Genomic DNA, 13,899 nt, shown 5'->3' with positions numbered 1-13,899 from the left:
TATAGTGGAAGCTGTCAATTCTCCGCTGCTCTTTTATTCCTCGAGCCGAGTTTGTTGACTCAGTGTGGATACTGTTATGCAGATGGGCCATTGGTGATGGATACGCTCCTCGACGAGTCACCAAAGTCGATGATAGATAAAGGAATTTCGAACGAGCTGTAGTGCTTTTTTCGATAATCGCCAAATTTAAGAGCGATTTTTTCGCTCTCTCCGGAATGCTTTTACATCATCATTACAGAATATTCCTACATCCGTAATCCCGGCGAAAGATTGATCGGTCTTGGCGGCGATTATACCGACGAAACGCCGCGCATTTGAATTCCGCTTAAAACTAACCTCGGAGAACCGCCCATTCCGCGCGCGCGCGGCCAAAGATACAGAGAAATTATGTGACTCGCGACCAGTAGAAAAAGAACGAGCGGAATAACGGCTGAATAAAAATCGAATTACCAGTCAAATTAGCCGCGGACGACGGCGAGATGGAAAAAGAAATTCGCTCGAGCATATGAATACCTCGCCGATATTGCTCGGCTATCTTGGCCCCACGCGGAGGAAAAAAAGGTGTGCATTAGCCGCGGGAATTATGCGCTTGGCTCCCCCCTCCATATCGTCCGCCCGTGGCGTTCCTTATTTTATGGGACGAAAATTGAAACTGTGTACACGGGAACGGCGATTGGAATGATCTCTCGGAAGGAATTTAGTGCTGTGTCGTGTCTGCGCAGAGGCAGTTATTTTTTAAAATGAAAGGATTAAGTACTCACTTTTACGAAATCAAGGCTGTCCGATGCATCCAGTCGCGTTTCTTTCGTGTGACATCCGGTACTGCAAATAAGAGAAAAAGGCATTGGTTATAAGAAGCGTTCATAAATTAGTAACTAATCCATAACATAGCACACTATAGCCCTATGTCATCTGCAAGTATTTCTCTTAAAAGAAAAAGAAAAAAAACACACGAGTGAGACCTTATTTAAAAAACAACCGCAGGAGAAAAACCAACCGAACGATGCCACGATCACGATAATAGGCCGGCGTTTTCTTCCAATCGCCCGTATGCATGAGCCTACAAGCCTATGCGGAGAAAGAATATGCGCGTCGGTGTTTATTGTGCCGCGGAAGGAAGCGGAGATGCAATCGCCGGGTCGCGGAACAAAGGAGACTCTCTATGCGTCTCTCCTAGGATTTCGACACTCGCGCTAATGACTCGTATATAACTTATATACATACACAGCCGCGCGAGGAGGGAAAAAGTGCGCCGACAGGCGCGTGGGTCGCGCCTGGCGAAATGACAGGGGGAAAGAGTGCCGCCGCTGCACCGGAAGGATGCAATAACAAATACGTGATGGTTTTGCCGAGCGAAGGATGCAAATCAGGCTTCGAGCGTGTTGTGGTGTGTTACACGTTGCGGATAAGGACGCGTTGGCCTCGCCGTTGTTTGTTTACGTATGACGTAATAATGCTTCTTATTTCTTTTCTCTTTTCAAACAAGCGCGCTAATAAAGGAAGACGAAAAAATGCAGGCGACGTAAATCGCGCGAGACATTCGAACGTCGCCTCGCAATTATCGGGCAGAGTAACGTCGGCGCCTAAAAACGCACACGTGGGAACGTCGCGCTGGTCTTCTTATGACGAAATAAAGCACGGTTCTGTGGACGAGATTCCCAGCGCTCCGATAAATATTTGAGCGGACGGGGCATGGCCGCGAAAGAAAAGGCCGGAGGGATTCCAGCGAGCTTTTTCTGAGCTGCGCGACTGCGTGTCTGAAATCGTGCGGATGGTCATTTGGAGCCGGGCGAAAGTATCAGAAGTGCCCCGGCGGTGTGACATATAAGACACGGGGAATGCTGGTACCTCGGACACTTATCGGGTGTACGAATCCGAATTTTTCATAAAGAACGGCACTCGCTTGTGTATACAATAGTCTCTACTCTCGAGAGCAACGCATCCTCCTATCTCCAGCTCAGCCTCTCTCTCCCCCTCCCTTCCCCCGTCTCCTCTCTCTCCCCGCCGGTCGCCTCAATTAGAAGCGACATCGAGTCACGACGAAAAAGCCGGACCGCCGCTGCATCGCAAACACGCTGCCGTACACGCGCATTAACATAGTCCCGCGCGGCCGCTCGCAAAAAGCCGCTCGCTGTGCGCTGCTTGGATTTCGCGAAAGTGAGGTACATTCCTCGAGAGGCTCGCCGCGATTTCCTGGGAATCGGAGCCGCCGATCGCGCCTGTGTCCGCGTGTACGGCAGCTCGATTGATGCCGACGTCGCTTAATTAAGCCGACGCTCGTCTCGCTTATCGTGTGGCGTCTTCATCGAATGGCGACGCGAGCTGAATTCCGAATGAACGAGATTTACCTGTATGCACTGAGCCGCGGCGAGGAAATCGAGTTTAGACAATTTTGCGGAAAAAAGAGGTCGGCGTGCTTTGTCGAGCTGTGTAGCAGGTTCTAGCAACGCTGGACGAGGAACAAAAAACGAGCGGAACCTATCATCGAATATCCGAGAGAGATTCGTCAACGCGTGCGGTGGATCGATGCTCGCTTCGCGCACAATTACAGCCGATTATGCTCGGCGCGCGCCTGTGATTGCCGTGCATTATCGCGCGTGTGTGCGCCGGCCACACAGCCGGACAATTAGCCTGGAAAAACGCCTAGGAATCGAAGCCGTTAAATTTCCTGTGTGTGTGTGTGCTGCCGTGGGCGCGTGCGCGCACACGAGCCGCTTTTGGAAGAGCCGCGGCGCGAGTGTAATGATACACGCCGGGTGGGACGTGATTTTTTTGCTCGTGCGTTTCGTTCGTAATTAATTGGGAGGAAAGCAGGAAATGAGAGAGAGAGAGAGAGAGAGAGAGAGTGCCTGTGTTGTGATTAGAAATCGATGCGTGTGTGTTTACCGTGTGCCTCCGCAGCGTGGGTTTCGCTGGTTTACGAGATTTTCCAATTTTTTAATCCTTCTTTCGATCATTAGATATCCGCTCCATCCGTTCTCCTCTCTACATTAAAAGCCCGTAATTAAACCGAAAAACACCCAAAGCCCGAAGCTAATAGACTCGTCTCCGCGCGCTAATGCCCCCCGAAAATCCTTCGCGAACGAGCGTCAGGCTAATGAGTACTATCATCCCTATATTATATCCGCACGTATATGAAAAGCCCGCGGCTAGCTTTATCCTCATCGTCGCACAATGGCGTGATTGCGACGAGCGTTCGTTCACGTGTGCGCATGCGCTCAAACCTCAATTTTACGTCGTTAATCTTTCGTGCTGTGTGTGATCCGGCGCCGCGCGATAATTGCGAGCGCATCGGGATTATACGTACGCTCAATTAGGGCCGGCCAGACACCCGAGGAAAGTCCAAAATTAGTCTGGCCCTAATGAGAGCGCGCTCACAATACGATTCTTCATCGAACAGCCGTGCGGTTTCGAGATGAATGATATCGATACGCACCATCGGGTTCTATATGCTCATAAGTGAGGCACCGGTGCGTCGCTCCGCACGCGCGCGAGATGCACGAGAGTATAGTACGAGAGAGAGTCACTGGTCAGATATGGCGTCGTCGGACACACACTGCAGCGCTCGTGCATACCGGTCTCGCGCGCAGCGCGCGAGAGTCCTTGACGCCCACCCTGAGCCGTCTCGCTGTATACATACTCGCGCGCACGCAACACTGCGGCTGTGTATACGCTTCGGCTGGCGAAATTTTATTTGTTCGCTGCTTTGGATTTTTTGCGCCGGACTGGCCTCTCGGATTTATATTTACGCCAATCTCTTAATTAAGTGTGTTTTCGCAAAAAGCTGCTGGCGGTCGATTTATGGCGGAAGCGGAGCTAAAAAGAGGCAAACGTGCGTATCATATTATCGAAGTGCAAAAATGCCCTCCTGGTCCAAAAGAAAAGTACACAAGTACAAAGCGAAGGTGTCGCGGGAGCGCGCTTTCTCTCTCGCCTCCTCCCTTTCGCGCTCGCGCGCGCGGCGGATCCCTCTGATTCTCTCGGTTGTAACAATAGCCTGTGCACGGTGTGCCGGGAGGAGAAATTTGTCCCGGCACTTTGTTCCCTCCCCCTGCTACTGCTGCATGCAACTGCGACCGTCGGATGAATGACGATTGAATGCAAGCTCGGTAAGAGAGAGAGAGAGAGAGAGAGAGAGAGAGAGAGAGAGAGAGAGAGAGAGAGAGAGAGAGAGAGAGAGAGAGAGAGAGGATCAGCTTCATTCAGTGTGATTCGACGTGAATGAATGCGCGCGAGTAGATTTCGCGGGGGCGAGTGCATTGTTCTTTGCGATTGGCCGTTGCGGCTGTAGCTGTATGTTGACTAATCGATAAAAAATTTTAGGATCTCGGACGAGAGGAAACTTTACCCGACCAATTTTCACGTGCTCATGAAGAGGGGAGAATCTACAGGTATAAGCGCATCGGGAGAAAACGCGGCCAGCGTGTAAATTTGAACAAGACGTTGCGGGAGAACGAGAGAGATAGAGGGAAACCGAGAAATGGCCGGCGCAGCGAATTCTCCGAAAGACGCGAGATTTGTGGTACCAGCATGCGCGCGCTCACTCTATAACGTCCCTTTTTAACGAGGTCTCGAGAGCCTCTCTCTTGGATGCGCTGCAGCATCTCTCGGCGCTCGGGCCCTTGGGGCCTTTTTCGGGGTCAGCACTGCAAGAGGAAAAGATCAGAGAGCGCGATATATAGGCCTGTTTGGGAACTCCCCTCTCTCTCCCTCCTCCTATATGTGCATAGGACGAGTAGATGCCGCGCGCATGTGTGTGCGTGAATGGCCGTACGTGAGCCTCTTTTATTGTTGCGCTGTTGCCTCACTCGCCGTCGAGAGCCCTGCTGTGGAGCGCATTGTGAGCGGGCGGGTTTTTAAATTGTTCAGCCTTTAAAACCTTGCGCTTTTCTATGCACTCGCGCGCGTATTAACGTTTTTTCAGGCCTAATGTGAAATTGAACACTTTTTCATTCCCTCGAAGCGCGTTATACCTATATATACGCAAACCTGCGGGGCGCGGATCAAAAAAGAGGAAGCACGCGCAGAATCGTCGTCCTCGCCGCCTACGCAACAGGTTGACCGGTTCGCGCGGTAGGCACGCGCCGAACCCTTTCTCGAAAGTGGTTCAACGTCTTTCTGACTGCTACCTTGTTCGTGTGTTGTATATATAGTGTATATGTGTGTAGCACTTTCGCGCGTGCCCGGTGAAAAATACGGACATAAAAACGCCTCCTCGGCGAGATCGCTCTTGCTTTTACCGACGAGTGTATTTTCGTGCGGGTTTTGAAATTTCCAACGATTCGAGCTGAGTCACATCGCGGGCTCAGCTTACTGACCCCAATGTTCATGCGCGTTCCCCCGCAAGGACAAGCGTTCGGTTAATTATTACACGAAATAAAAGGATCGCTTCGAGCTAGAAAGCACGCTCCCTCTCTCCCTTCCCCGGTACCAATTTAAAATCGATCGATAAAGCTCCTGCCAGAGAAACAAAAAGGACGAGGAGGGAGCCGTATAGCTCGCGCGCAAGATGCAAATATCGACTACCGCGATACGCCTCTCCCGAGAGAAAGAGAGTCTGCGGTCACGCGGCGCGTCGAGCTGCAGCGGGCCAAGAGAGAAAGAGACAAAGGGCTCCGGCCGGCTCGCGGATGCCAGGGCGAGATAAGGGAATCCAGCTTTCGCGGCGCGGCAGCAGGACGACAGCTCTGGTTCTGCGCGCGTATAGGAGCTCGCGCATTGTGCAGAGGCCGCTTTTGCCCGAGAATTCCGGCTGTTTTCGGGAATATTTCATTCGGATCGTTAGGTTATATATGCCAAACGCGTTTTTCGAAAATGCTGTTTTGCAAGTTTTTCTCAAGCGAAAAAGTGGACTGCGCTAGAAACGCGCGAGTTATGAATGTGACATTGAGGTGCGTTATCGTCAGCGCTTATTTTTGTATAAGCTGCGTCATTGAGAGACTATGCGCGGCCTGTAATAGCATTAGAGAAAAACACATTTCTTGGGATATAATAAGGTTTTTCATGAATTATCACTCGTTCGTCGATTACGAGTAATTTTTTACACCCAGCGCGCACGCAACGCGATCCTAATCTTCGACTCAGCTCTCTTGCAATAGCGTGTTAATCAAAACAGTCCAGTGTCTAAAATTACCAACTCCGCGCTGAACAAAATCCTGCATATCGCGTGCTCGAAAGCTTATCGAGAAAACTGCAAGCTCGTCAGAGAGGAACACGAAGCGACTCGAGGCGTGAAAAACACGGCCGCGAGGCACGTAGAAGTGATAAACACGCTCGTCTCTTGCGTAACTACGCCGCTCCGAGAGCTGCACTGCATCTCTAGTCGAGGTGTGTTATGTACTGTACTGTACAGCTATATAGGTATGTTATATACTCGTGGCTCGCTCCTATCAGTGTAAACAACCGCGAGTTTATCTCGTGTACTAGGCTTCGATCTTTGGAGGAAAAAATGACAGAGCTAATCCGCGAGTGTACGTGTGTGTGTGTGTACGTGTGTTCGATGAGGACGAGCAAGAGATTTCACCGATAGCCGAGTCGTCGATCTCGTTTAACCTTTGCTTGTTCGGAATCGTGTCTGCGAGAAGGGAGAGCCGCAGCACACACAATGGGAGATGCAGCTCTTTGCGCCCGTGTTTGTTTTGATTCTCTTGTCGATCTTGTTTGGCACGATCTCTCCTGATTACTTTCGCGTTTGCAGCGATGAGCGAGGGCCTTTTTCTGTTCCGCCAGTACGAGATATCGCGCATAATCTAGCGTCTGCAAAGAATGACCATAAAAATAGAATCGTTGCAGCGCGTTATTCAATTGTCGATGTCGATAGATTAAAAAAGCGCAGAGCCTGTTGTCGCTTCTTTAAGTACACAAAGATGATAGTACCCCGAAGCGGTTAAAGATAATTCCAATGTCGTGGCGACCAAAATAAAGCGCGCTGCCGAGTAGTTATGCAACCCTCGTACAACACACTTGAACTTCATATCAACACTCAGCCGAGCGGACGAATTTACGGAGACGTTATTGGAATCCATGTAAATATGGCCAATTACGCGGGTAATTGGGCCAAGCGGCGATCAATTAATAACGCGGCGACATGAAAGAGGGCACCCGTGGAGAGAAAGAGACAGCCGGAGAGCGGTTTTGAAGAAAAAAAGAGAAGATACGGAACAACTCGCTTGCGCGAGCGCGCAGCGCTACGGCACCGCACGGAGGACACCGTTACGTCGAATTTGCATACGTAGCCGCAACTCACGGCGTCGTTACCCCGAGCTGAACTCGCTCTCTCTCTCTCTCTATTTCTCTATCTCTCTCCCCCTCTCTCTCTCTCTCTCTCTCTCTCTCTCTCTCTCTCTCTCTCTCTCTCTCTCGATCGATCGATCGATCGATCGATCGAGGCCGATACACTAGCCGTGCTATTGGCCCAACTTTGCGTGTCTTTTATTTTTAGACCCGACGCTGTCAAAACTACATACGACTGCAGTATACCTATATACATATTCAGTTGTACGTTACATGTGCAGCGCTAGAAAGTCAAATGCGATGATTTCCAATCGATGATCTGCTGATTAGCCGCCCGGTGTCAAGATGTTATTCAATTTCGCGGAGGGAAAAACGCGACTCCGATATCGCTCATTAGGTCGATCTCGCGTGCAGCCAGCATCATCTGCATCCTCGCGCATATACCTATACGACCATGCATATATTAATCCCGCTCGACTTTAACTCGTCGCTGCTTTAACCTCATTCCTGGCTGACGTCATCCGCTCGCTGTACATAAGTATATGCCTTTCCCTCGCGCGCGGGATGTACTATGCCGCTAGTGTGGATATTGAAATTCATCGATAATGAGGACGATTGATTTTGCTCTTTAACTCGCGTGTAATTAGCAGTGGGCTTGCCAGGTACGTCTTTGAAAATTTCACGCGTTTATTATCCTCGTCTCTCGCTGAAACGTTATTTTCCAGAAAAGCCGGAGTCATATTGCGATGATACACGGGCTGAAGCGGTTGAACTTTTTGCCGCCCATATATTACGCGACGCGAGCCTCCGTCCAATAAAGCCATAAAATAGCAGGAATGCAGAAATATGACTACGGCAAATCACTCGCATACGCGCGCTCATATACATCGCGAAACTGGCGATTATACTGCCGATCGATGATCGGCTTCGATCGACGAGCGCTCAAGTATTATACGATGCTTTTTGCGATATATGGCGAGGCAAGACACATCTCTTCTTCGAGGATATACTACAGGCACGTAATGACGCCGGGGCTTTTCGCTGCGACGCGATATTATGTCATTGACGAGGTGGAAAATTCACGACTGGTTTTATACAGCCAGAGAAGATGGAAGCCAGCTCTCGGGATTGGCGAGCATGTTCTTGTGGAAGCCTACATACTAACTGATACTAGCCGGCATGTCTTTCTCGAGCGCACTTCTGCCAGCCGAATTAAACCATGAAGTTGAGGCTCTCTCACGTTACATCGATTTTTGAAACCGGTACTTTGTCAAGACACTCGTTAACGCAAACACAACAAGAAATGCAGCCGGACCAGGAGAGAGAGAATCGCCAAGTGTTTCTCCCCGATGCACCCGGTATTTACATCGGAACTTTTTCTCCATCAGGCTCATCCCCGAAACTGCAACCTGTGGTCAGCGCAGACAAGCGAGCAGGTGTGCCGTGAAGCAACGGAGCGGGCCACCTCCCCGAAAAGTTTCGCGGCGTCAATAGCCTCTAGCGAGGGGCTTCCCCTTCCCGGAGAACATCGCACGGCCAAGAAAGAGAGAGACAGAAGAGATTCACGCGCAAGGTCGCGCTGGATGTGCAACATCCTCGCCCGGAGCGCTCCTGCGCAGCGGACAAAGAGTCGCTAATTATTGGCGATTGTGAGCCATCGATCTTCCTTCCTTCTTTCCACGCTCTGGTTCGTCGGGCTGTTTGTTTGTCTGGATTCGCGCGTTTTGAAACGGATAATCTTCGTCATTTATTCCGATCTCGATGGGAAATTCCAGCTTTTTCATAATCTCTCGAGCTCGGCGGTCAACAAAGGTGCGCGCGCGTTGTTTTTTCAGAGCGTTTGCGTCGCAAAAAATTCATGAAACATAAAACCGCATAACCGCATATGTAATCACAATAAAAAGCGCGTAAGTCATGTCGCGCGTCCTCCGCGTAAAATTCCCGAGAAGCAAGCGCTACTCGCATTCCTCCGTCTTCCGATGCAGCCTCGTATGGCGAGCACAATATGACATTCATCAGATCAGTCTCGCAAAAGTGCGACGACTTCGATTACTTGTTTACCAGCACACAGCGCGACGACTGACGACGTTATTTCCCAATCGCGCTATCTTCGATCCGCCAATATTTACGCTGTCGAGTCAGTAAAAATGTACATTTCTTCAAAAAACAACTCGAACCCGCTCTGAGTCACTATCCGACCCAAGCCTCGGAAAAGCTCGTCGAATTAAGGGCAATCAGCGAGAGAATTCGACATCGGTAACAAATTTTTACACCTCCCGGCGGCAGCGGTGGGACTGGATCCCTATACGCGCGCAATAGCGGTGGGGCGATGCAATTGCGGCCCTCTCCCGAGGCATTGTCGAGCTCATTACTCGGGGCGACACGTGCCCGACAGCAGCAATGCAGCCTCGCGCGCAAGCGACCGAGCGAGAACGAGAGAAAGGGAGATAAACGGCAATCTTCGAATCGGATCGGTTTCAAGCCTACATAGACTATATAGGTGTATACGTGCCCCGAGAGAGGCCCGAGGAGAGGGAGAAGCAGCTTAACTGCGCTTTTGTGCGCGGAGCTAGAAGTCAGCGAAAATCTAACGCTTGTTGACATTTCGACTCTCGAGTGGTGCTTGCTATCCGCGGGGGAGATTTATGCGATAGTAGATTTATCGAGCGCGGCCGCGGTGGAACAGTAGGCTTCGTTGTGCGCTGTATTTTGATATTCGAGGTGTCTCCCGCTTTATTTGTGTGTTTTGGAGGAAAGCGTATTCACGCAGCCGTACGGTATAATGCGGACTTGAATATAATCACAGGCCCGGTGAGTGTTTTGTAAGAGACTGGAGTATACGTGACTTTTTTCCTTGTTTTTACACCCACGCATAGAATGCACTTTGCTCTTTTATGCTTTCCTTTTTCCTCTCCTTCTCTCCGACACACAGGCTGTCCATTGTGAGTAGAAGAAAGAGAGAAAAGTACTTTTTTACGACCGTCCGTCAGAATCGATAAAATCAAAAAACTCGCCGATCGAAATGAAAAAATCAAGCAACACCGTCCTACGTTCGAAAAAATTAACGCTTACACACACGCGAGAGAGGCGCTACTTTCTAAGCCTCGCCAAATCATCGGCTGACGCATAAGCGGCGACGGCAACAATGAGTCTTACTCTCTCACCAAGTCGGCAGCAGGAGTAGATGAAAAAAAAAAAGAAATAAGAAAATCAAATTAGCCTATACGAGCCGTGTGTACGAGGTATAGACGGCTGTATAGTTGGGAAGAGGAAATTATGCGCGATCGAGTGTGTATATCTCTTCCTCTATTATAACCAATCGCCGTCCTGTCTCTTCCTCTCCTTTGCCTATAAGCGCGTAGGCCATCGAACGCATATCCATATGCACGCGCGCCGGCCAAACATGGTGTTCCCCTCCCTTTCTCGCGCAAACTCGCGCTCGTATAGACGACGAAATCGTCGCCGGCGATGTTGTTGTTGTCTCCAATTTTCGCTCTGCAGGATATGCGCGGCGCATCCTGACGAAAGTAAAAGAGCGGCCCGCGCGAAGAAAGGCGAGAGAGGCGCGTGACCGCTAGGTCCCGAAACTTCATGAGATATTCATGCCCTAGGGAGCGAAGAGAGGAGTGTATAGAGGTAGCCCTGCTCCGGGCGTCTATATAGCGCCGTTAGCATTTTTTTCGTCGGTTCTTCGCAGGAGAGATCGGTATAATAATACTCGAGAGAGAGAGAGAGAGAGAGAGAGAGAGAGAGAGAGAGAGAGAGAGAGAGAGAGAAGAAAAAGCGTACGTATAGGTCGTACGAGATGTGATCTGGATGGATGAAAGCCGCTGCTATTGTTGCTGCTGATGATTTTTCGGTTTATTCTCGCTTCGTATCGAGGCCCGTTGGATCGGAGATTTTTTTCGAGGTTAATCGATTTTTAATTGCGATAGAGCGGAGAGCGCTATATGTAATAGAAGGCGAGGCGTAAACGCCGCCGCCGAGTGCTTATACACCTCGATCGTTTGGTTGTGCAATATACAAGAGTGCATCTCCGATCAGCCTGCGGGTTGATTTTTAATGCTTTCCAAATCCATTTGGCTGTTCCGCGCAGAACCGATAAAACAATCCGCCTCCGAATTTCGCAAAAAAGGCGACACTTGCTGCAAAATGCCGCGCGCCCGGAATACCAAACCGAAAAATGCATCTCCGTCGGCCGGCGCGGCGAAAAAGAAGAGCGAGAAACAAGCAAGCAGACAGACATGGACCCGTGGTGTCGGTACACGTCAGGCCCGAAAACCCATGAGCTTTCTCCCGCGGCCGAGTCCCTTCTGCTACGCGCCGGAGCAGCGGCGAGAGGCAAAGTGGCGACGACGAGAGGAGCACGACGTTTCCGAGACGGACAATAGGCCGCCAACGCGCCGGCCCGGCTTCTTATCCAGGCGTTCAAGTCACCGAGCCTACTAACCGTCCTCCGAACGTTCGGCACAACGTTCTCCGCTGCTGCTGCCGCTGCTCTGTAGCCAGCAGCAGCTCGGTGATCCGGAGAGCCCGAAGAAATTCCTGACTTGCGTAATTCCTGCGTTAACCGTACGTGTATACATACGTGTACACATACTCACGCGTGTGTCCCCGTCTTCTGTCTCTGCGTGTCTGTCTCTTTTCTCTGCGTCCGCGGTATATCTCTCGGACTTTTTCCTTGCGGGGAAAGAGAGGGGCGAAGCCTACGCTTAGAAGAGATTTCCATCGCGGAGAGACATTTTAATGTAGATGGAAGTCTAAGGCCCCTTTAGCGCTATTCGTTTTAATCGTCGGCGTTGGGAGAGGTCTCACCGCATGCGCGCGCGCGCTCAGGAATTCGGTGATTGCTGAATAAGCCCGACGTGAAATATGATTTGTACGACGGAGCTCTCTGAAATATTTTTTTTCCTCCAGTCCGAGTCAGCTGTGCGACGGCGCTGAAACCGTATCCGCGATTAGATTTTACAGTTACAGCAAAAGTTTCGATAGTTGCAACTTGTAAACAGAGCCATTATACAGACTGTGAATATTCATCAGGGCTATCAATCCCACGGACGAAAGCTTCTAATTCAGATCTACCTGTTATCACCGCGCGATGTCTCTATTTCTCACATCACGTAATCCAAGCTCTAGCCTCTCGCCATCTTGTAATAAATATACACATCGGCTAATACCTATACACACGTCGGCTACTACAAATAAACTCTGCTGTCAGTGCATCTCATTACGCGCGTACGGCCAATGGACACACGCTGCCTACTCCATGTACGAGACATATATAGGTATAACACACGCGGATTTGCATGACAGCGGCTCGTATTTTCGAGCCGCAGCAGGGCGACCTCGACGTCGAAACTTTGGTTCCCTGGCTCTTTTTTCCCCGATGCACTCGCTCGATTTTAATCAGCGACGAAAACCGCTGAGGCGAGAAAAGTCCGCGAAGGCATATCGGAGCACGCACGCGTGTGAGTCTCCTGACGGGCTGCAGTCGTGAAAGAGAGAAGGAGAGAGACTCGTTTTCGCGCCGCTTCGCGAGACGCCGAGAGTGTCTGAATACGTTGCATATTCCACAATAAACTAACGATCGCTTCGAGCTAACGCTGATGCCTCGGCCGGAGAAAAAATGAGAGGTTATGTTCGCCGATACCGATCGACTCGCACACACATTACACATTTACACCCACTGCACCGATCGCACGCGGAAGGTTATTTTTAGCTTTCATCCCCGCTCGCTTGTGTGCTTTGTAGAAAGTGCTTCGCGGCTCGAGATAATGCAGCTGATTTCGCGGCGTATTATGAACAGCGCGGAGAGCTGCCGCAATCTTGATTCTCGTTAATTATTTTGCGTTCCGCTAATGAAGCCTGGTATTTCCCGGCGGCGATCGGCGCGCGGATTTGAAAAAAGCCCCAGTGATTACCCCAATTACAGGCAAATGTTTACCAGTTGGCGTTTTTCTATAGATAAACATACGCGCGGCAGCTTTCTATCGCGGCGGTGAAACGCGCGCAGAAACCTGGCTCCGGGAAAAGTTTCGAGCATTAAAACGTTGCCACACACTGCAGCCGACACTTTTGCCTCTCGCGGAGCAGCTGACGACGATCAACAAGCGCACGCTGGACAACCGATCGCGTTCGTTAACGGTATAGGCGCTGCACTCCGTTACACGCGTTCAAAGCACCCGAATCTTCCTCGTCATTCGACGACAACCAACTGCGCGATGACACTATTTGGGAGCACTCACCGATCGGCAGACGACGTCGTGCTCCGAAATGTCGAACAGGCTACGACGTCCACACACACAATTATCACAACAATCACTATTGAGCAGACGAAACACGGGAGATCGCCGCGCACACCTCCAGCTGCAGTGGCTCCGAAAGTTATTGCCCAACAAGACACAATGGCGCACCGGAGCAGAAGAGTCGATCAGCAGCAGCCGGCGCGTGGACTGGATCGGCAAAGGAGGATCGTCACCCGTTGACTATATTGCACTGTTCACACAGCACTTCGATCGTGTCTCGGTTTGTTTTCGGGCTGCGTTTTCGCGGGCTGGACGAAAATCTCGTGCGCAGCGACGAGTCTTACGAGGTCCGCGCGCGCGTCTCACCTTGCGGAGTGAGTCTCCAGGTCTCTCTCTTTTCTCTCTCCACAACACACAGGTC

The 13,899-nt window shown here is 50.8% G+C and overlaps 2 protein-coding genes across 7 annotated transcripts in view; one reads left to right on the top strand and one right to left on the bottom strand.

The window, feature by feature from the left end:
- The window catches only part of LOC100118970 (epidermal growth factor receptor), a 147,646-nt gene that overhangs the window by 38,433 nt on the left and 95,314 nt on the right, over positions 1-13,899 (bottom strand). For 2 of the 5 annotated variants that reach the window (XM_008215819.4, XM_008215823.4), the window contains exons 1-2: positions 13,479-13,891; positions 762-822 (exon numbers count right to left, since the gene is read on the bottom strand). The exons of 2 other annotated variants lie outside the window; for them this stretch is intronic. The gene's annotated coding sequence lies outside the window, so the exon portion shown is untranslated. Of the gene's footprint in view, positions 1-761; positions 823-13,478; positions 13,892-13,899 lie in introns of those variants that run through there. One more of the 5 variants, XM_008215821.4, reaches the window with a different exon arrangement.
- Positions 1-13,899, top strand: part of LOC103317534 (triadin-like) — a 72,798-nt gene that overhangs the window by 9,739 nt on the left and 49,160 nt on the right. Inside the window, exon 4 of one of the 2 annotated variants that reach the window (XM_032596661.1) lies at positions 4,324-5,723. The exons of the other annotated variant lie outside the window; for it this stretch is intronic. The gene's annotated coding sequence lies outside the window, so the exon portion shown is untranslated. Of the gene's footprint in view, positions 1-4,323; positions 5,724-13,899 lie in introns of those variants that run through there. 2 annotated transcript variants of the gene reach the window in all.

The sequence above is a fragment of the Nasonia vitripennis genome, chromosome 2 (assembly GCF_009193385.2).
Source record: "Nasonia vitripennis strain AsymCx chromosome 2, Nvit_psr_1.1, whole genome shotgun sequence".
Taxonomy (NCBI): domain Eukaryota; kingdom Metazoa; phylum Arthropoda; class Insecta; order Hymenoptera; family Pteromalidae; genus Nasonia; species Nasonia vitripennis.
The sequence above is the reverse complement of the archived record's forward strand: the minus strand, read 5'-3'. Positions and strand labels throughout refer to the sequence as shown.